Source organism: Rhinolophus ferrumequinum, chromosome 9 (genome assembly GCF_004115265.2).
Source record: "Rhinolophus ferrumequinum isolate MPI-CBG mRhiFer1 chromosome 9, mRhiFer1_v1.p, whole genome shotgun sequence".
NCBI classification, from domain to species: domain Eukaryota; kingdom Metazoa; phylum Chordata; class Mammalia; order Chiroptera; family Rhinolophidae; genus Rhinolophus; species Rhinolophus ferrumequinum.
In genome coordinates, this window is record NC_046292.1 from 83,611,822 (window position 1) to 83,618,616 (window position 6,795).

The following is a 6,795-nucleotide window of genomic DNA, read 5'->3' on the forward strand; positions in this document are numbered from 1 at the left end:
TTCTTTTAAAGTCCGTGGTCCCGTGGAAAAGCCGTGGAATCTGGTATCGGCGGGTCTGGTTGAGCACATCAGGAGCTTCCCTGAGGAAGGCAGAAAAGGCAAAGCGAGTAATCCCCACGTTTTAAAATAAGGCCTTACCTCACTTCTAAATCAAAGTGACAAATCCTTGAGAGAAATCTCAGAGCACGAATTACAGCCTGTTCCGCCACTAGCCAACCAAGACAAACTGAAAGTAAACGGAACCTGGGCGAAGTTGATCCACCACCCAGGACCCCTCCGAGCAGCGGGAAATGGGGCGAACATTTAAGGGCCTGCACAAAAGGAACCAGAACCGACCCTCGCGAGAGCCCGGGCTTTGCATGGCAGAAAGTTTTGAGGCTTCCTTCGCAGACTTTCAGGAGGCTTGCATCAATTTACGTAGGAGACTGTCTCCACCAGCCTCTCAATTCTGAATATGAATGAGCCCAATCGGCTCTCCGCCCCTCGGCCCGCCGGGGTTTGGCGCCAGAGCTCCCTCGGGACAGAGGCTCTTGAGCAGCCGGGACTGTCCTCCCCGCGGGGGCGCCCTACGCTCGGCCAGCCGCCCCCTCCTTTCACCGCAACCCCAAGCACCCGCCCCGCCGCCCGGAGCCGACTCGGCCCGAAGTGCGAAGTGGGGCGGCGGCGATGGGAGCCGGAGCGCGCGGCTCCCCGGCCGCAGAGCACCGCGCGGCCTGGGAGGGACGCCCACCTGTTTGCCCAGATAGCACCATCTCCAAGGAAAGACACTTGTGGTCCGAATGGAGACCAGGCCCCACCCAGGACACACACCCTCCTCCACAGGACATGGCCCAAGGGGCCGCGAGGGTGCAGCCCGAGGGCCGGGCGCGCTTGCCCGCGGTGCTAGCCTGCAGGCCGGACTGCCGCCGTCCAGCCGCCCGCGGGCGCCCAGAAAAGGCACCCGAGCTACTGCAGCCAGCCCGCCCAGAGCCCTTTCCGGACAGGTGTGGCAGACTTGCCCTAGGGCACAGGATGGGGGTCAGAGAGGGTGCTGCGACTGCGTGCGCACCCGGTCAGTACACTTCACCCGACGAGTTTGGGGGTAGGATGGAGCTGACGGAGGGCGGGGATTTCACTCCTCCCAGGGAGGAAAAAGTCGGCGACTGGAGGATACGCTATTTTCGGACTTCAGATTAAGAGGCCAAGTTCCAAGGACGTGGCCTGAGCGAGTGAGACGACGCCAAGTAGGGTTCGAGAGCTGAGAAGGGAGGGAGGGAGTCGACTCCGGAAGAAAAAGAAGCCCGGAGCTCAGAGGTTGAGTACAAGTTACACCTGGCCCCAAGCACCCAAGTGAAACCCTGGTGTGGTTCTAAACCTGTATCCCGCGAAAACCACTGACGCCACCGAGAGAGGAGGGGAAACGCTGAGTTTGTAGGCCGTTGTTTAGCAGTGATGTTGAACTTGTTCTTAAGTTGGTTAATTCTAATGCAGAACCATTTGCTTGAGAGATTCACATCTCCCTGTACCTAGGACTGAGAAACGCCCTGTCTTCCCAAAGGATAGGCAGGGAAAGCTGGCGTCTCAAGTTTTTCACAAGGCCAAAAATGAAAAACAGCTGCAGATTAGGAAGCCAACCCCCAAACCCTGCCTCAGATAGAGGCACACATTTCCCCAGGTTAGTGGCTCTCAAACTGGAGCATGTACTAGCCTGCTCCGATTTGGAGGGCTGGTTAAAATACTGAACGCTGGGCCTCACCCTCAGAGTTTTCAGTAGAGCTAATGTGATGCCTGAGAATTTGCACTTCCAATAAATTCCCAGGTGATGTTGATATTTCTGGTCCCTGGACCACACTTTGAGAACCACTGACCTAAGACACTGGTTCTCAAATTTGGCTGCATATTGCAATTACCTGGGGTACTTTTTAAAATGTTAATGTTTGGGTCAGCTTGGGCATTGGGATTGTTAAACTGTTTAGGTGATCCAGATATACCGCAAAGTTTGAATACCACTGCTCCAGATCATCCATTGCCCCGACACCACTTTTGTGGGGGGAGAGGGGACAGGGACCTTCTCCCATCCTGCTCTTGGCAATTCTGCAGGCTGTGGATCTAGCTCCCCAGTCTTTGGAAAGGAAAAACCTTCACTTTACAGATGTTTTGCAGTGACACGGGCACGACACTGACTCTCCCCTTTCATCAACCACACAGTAGTTATAAAGAATGAAACATTCCCCTCAAGACCTTAAAAAACCACAAATGATAATTTAACATTGATAATTCTGTCGGCCCTGTATAGAAGCCTCTTCAACCATCCCAGCTCAGGATATCCCAAAGTGATCCCTCAGGGTTAATGATTGCAGACTTTTGGGTTGGAGTCACAGAGACCAAGAGCCCTAACTCCAGGCTGGATCTCAGCACTTGCATGCATACCCACCAAACGCTGACCTGCTAGATTAATGTCGGCTGCAGGGGAAACCTCCCCCTTAGCTAGGAGAGTGGGGGTTTGGGGGAGCAGTATATGATGTCCAGGACGGCTCACGCACAAACCCAAACTCTGGTTATATTAAGTGGTGAATTACTGATACCAAGACTAGAAAGGTCTTCACAGCAGTCATCTGAAGTGAAATAGAAGGGGGGAGTAGGAGGGGTGAGGGTGAGAAAGCTTCTTCTCTTCCTTCTTCCCAAGGACAACAGGAGAGACAGAGGCACCCGTACCCAGGGGAGTCCCCCAGAATCACCCCGCTGTGCATGGCTTCAGCTACCTTAAGGGTTTTTCACCTTACGCTAGACAAGCCAGGACGGGGAGAGATAACCAGAAGGGACTGGGTCCCCACAGGGATTCTTATAACTTCCTGGGACTTCTCCCTGTCCCCCATTTCCTGGCCATTTGACAGGTACTGCTTGGCTTGTCCTTAACACCACCCCCCTTTCAAGAACAAGTGCGTGGGGGAACACCTGGGGGTTAGGGGGCGCAAAACCCTCTCCCATTGGCTAGGAATTCCTGAAAACTGTCCTTTGGGCCCTGCAGTGCTCCTGCGGGGAAATAAATTAAAAGGGACCTCTCAGTTTCCAAGAACTCATTTTCCCCTTTCCAAGCATCTATTTTGTTGGAGGTGAGGGAGTTGGAGCGTCTTGGAAGACACTAGAAAAGGAGACGTCAGAGTGGGGTGCTGCAGATGGACGGATCTCATAGAGCCAAGAGAGCGATTCGGTGCTTTGCCCGGCCCCGTCTCAGGCTGGGCTCCCCTCTGTGTAGCACGCGGGCTATCCTCTGTGTTTCCCCGGCCTGGGGGGTACCTAGAGCGTGTCCAAGCGATTCACTCTAGAAGAGAGTTGGGAGAGTTCCCTTTTTCTCCCCCTCCCCAACTCCGCGCGGTTCTTCGCTAGGGTTTCCCTCAGGGCAGATTACTTTATGACAGGGTGTGATAAGTGGTGATTTTGTTCCTCTTTTGATGGCAGGATTGCTTTGTAAACAGAAGCGCAAACTCGTTCCGATAGTGGTTCCGCACCAGTGCGCGGCAGCCGCCCTGGCACAGCGGGCGGCGGAGGCTGAGGCTGCACCTGTCGCCTGGGGCCAGAGGGACCCCGGCCGCGCGTGGAGAAGTGCACCTAGCGGGGTCACAGTTCTCCGGCCTCCAGGGCATCTCTAGGTTTTCCGTCCCTGGGCCTCCCGGCTTGCTGCACACCTCGGGCCTTCTGTACTCGGTGATCCAAGAACTCCCAGTTGAAAGAGCAGGCTTGGGAGGCGCCGGTGGACACACGTCAGAGTCGCCGGGCCTCCCTGCTGCCCTCGCCCTGGGCACCTTTGGTAAGAGGTTTGGCTTCTTTCTTCTGTGGTTACTGTAATTCTACTCCTTCGCCTTAATCCAGTTGTAGAGTCAGCGGGCTTTTGAGCCCTGGAAGACTCGCTCCAGGTGAGTGCTTCAGGTCCTGGCGTGGCAAAGACATCTTCAACTCCCTTCACGTTTTCCCCTGAGGGTCCAACCTTCTCCCTTCCCTGCTCTGAGACTGGGGGCCAGTTTACTCCTCCAAGGGGCCCAAGAAAGACCCAAAGTTGACTTGGGCTCTGTCAGGCCCAGGGACGGGGAAGATGAGCCTCTGCAAGGTAAGAGGCTGAGGTGCAGTGAGCAGTCAGTCATTTCCCCCACTACTCTAAGGGGAAAGCGAAGCCCAGGCCACTACAGGAGTGAACTTCCGAATTAACCCATTCCTCAGACTCAGGTCTAGATTTCCAAGTGCCTTAAGGAGCCTCCAAAGGGGCGCTGGGAGTTCGGCACTTGGTGATGCATGAAAAGGTGGAGGAAGAGTTCGGGGGGTTCTGAGGTGGGGTAAGTGCAATTCAAGCAGAGCTTTACCCTAAGGGAAAGATTGTTCCAACTGCAACTTGGGGGCTGATGGAGTTGGGAGGGGGGGTTACAGGATAGAAGTACATTCCCTCCGGATATCCCCCAAGACCAGGGGCCTCAGAGAGCCTGAGCTCAGCATTACCTGAAGCTGGGAGCTCCTGGCAATCTGGCACCAATTCATCCAGTTCCTTCCTGCAGTTCAGGTCGTCTAGACTGAACGGTGCACAGAAAAGTTTCCTATTGGGCCAAGAATCCCAGGACCAGTTTAACTGTGGAACCTGCTTTGTGTAAGTGTGTGTGTATGAGGGGGGGGGGAATCTCCTGATGCTCTCCCTGTCCTAACCCGATTTATTTAAAAAGCCGCTATTTCTCTGATTCGCAAGAGGCCAGGAGCCGCGGTTCGGGAGACCGCTTGTATGCTGAGGCGGGCCGCCGAAAGCAGTTAGTGGTCTTGGGCCTGCCCTGGTACTGGGAGCAGCTGGCTAGCTAGGGTGGCTGACTGGATCATGGGCACGGAATGAAGCTGGGAGACATCCGCCCCCCCCCCCTGCCCGTTCCCCCGCCACGGCTCTCGCCTGGAGGCGGCAGAGTCGGACGAGAGGGGCTAGGGAGGAGGTAAGGGTGGAGAAAGGCCCTGAGGGGTGAAGCGGGTGTCTGGGGCGCCAGGGGGAGCGTGCACAACCGGGAAGACCAGGGTTCTCAGGAGGGAGTAGCGGGACTTGCAGTTGACCCCTTAGAAAGCAATGGAATTGACATCACATCTGGAATTGAACCGGTCTTGGGTGGGGGTGGGGGACGGGCGGAGTAGACCGTCCTTGATCAGGCTCAACAGCGGTTCTTGACAGCACAAGGTGGGCCAGGTGCTGTGCTAAGCGCTTTGCGGACATTCTCCTAGTGAATTCTCACAACAAACTACCCATTTTATAAGTGAGCAAATGAAGGTTCAGACAAGTTCAGTAACTTGCCCTAGATCACTCAGCCCATAAATGTAAATGACAGAACAGAGTTTGGATCCCAAGTGGTCGTACTCCAAAGCTCAATTTTAGCTCTCGGCTGCTCTCGGGTTCCTCGAGTCCCTCATCCCTTCTCTCCGCTCTACCCACCCCAACCCCGCCGGTGACCCTAGCAACTGAGCAGACACCAAGGGCCCTCAAGCCCAAGGCTTGGGCTGCTTCCTTCCAAATCTTCCTGTCCCCTTCCATCCAACCCTAAGTGGAGGCTTGGTCTCCCGCTTAACAACACTACGTAGCAGCTTTGCCGCTTCTTTTCCGCACACTAGCCCCCACCAAAAAAAAAAAAAGAGAGAGAGAAAAAAAAGTACCGAAGTTGGAAATGGCACTTTTCGCGTCTCACCCTGCCCCCGCACACGCTCGCGCGTCTTTCTCTGGCTTGGCCTGACCCAGAGAGCCGGGTATCAGGTCTCTCCGGTTCTTGTCCACGAGCGCAAAGGAGAAGCGTGACTGCCTGGGCCTGAAATCGTGTTCATTTTGAGAGCACAGCGCCTCCCGCCGGAATCTCAAAGAACTACAATCACTCTCCTCAGTGAGAGTCTTAGACTTTGAAGAATTCGGATTTCACCAACGTAAATCGATAACCTGGAAAAAGCCGGGAAAGTGAAGTGTAGACGCTTATGGGTTAAAACGCCCTAATTTTAATTATTTAAGATTCTCAGAAGTAAAAAAACACTCACAAACAAAAGCCAAAACTTGAGCAAGGTTCTAAGGCAGGTCCAAGAAAATTTCAAATCAACGAGAATCGGCACCGAGATAAAAGTCCCTCAGACCAGGGACAATTAAAATGCTTAGGCGACATGGTGACTCTTTGGAGAGACACCACCACACTATCCCTGGGAACACCGGGAGGGCGCAGGGCCATCTGCGCAGGCCATAGCATGGATGGAGGCACAAACGCAGGGTTAGAAAGGGGAGGTCTTGGTGTGGGGACAGATTTCCACTCCTCAGCGCGGAGCTGACCTTTTACACACATTTGCCTGACGAGTCAGAGAAGACGATTTGAAACCGGTTCTTTGTTCATTTCCCGGTCCCCGCGGACGCAGCCGGGGAGGGTAACTGGGCCTGCCCCAGTCGTCCCAGGCCCCAGCCCTGGACAGTTTGATCTCGTGGCTGCCGGGATGGACCTGGCACGGTCTCGCGGCGAGCGCGGCCTGAGGCTAAGCTCCTCACTCTCGTCTCCCTCCCAGCCAGGTGTGGTTCCTGCCGGGGAGGTGAGCTCCTCGGAGCCCAAAATCCTGTGGCTTCTTTTAAAGCTCCCTTCTAATTAGAAGCAGCGGTGAAATCACTTGAGTGATTTTATCTGTCATGGGAAAGCAAACCCCAGCCCAAACCTCAGTTGCCCATCCCACAACCACCAACACCCCCATTTCTCCCTTTAAAAAGTTTTTAGTGAAATAGATAAAGAGCTGGGAAGGCATAGAGAGGTGGGGGAGGGGCGGGAAACTGTGAAAGGAAGA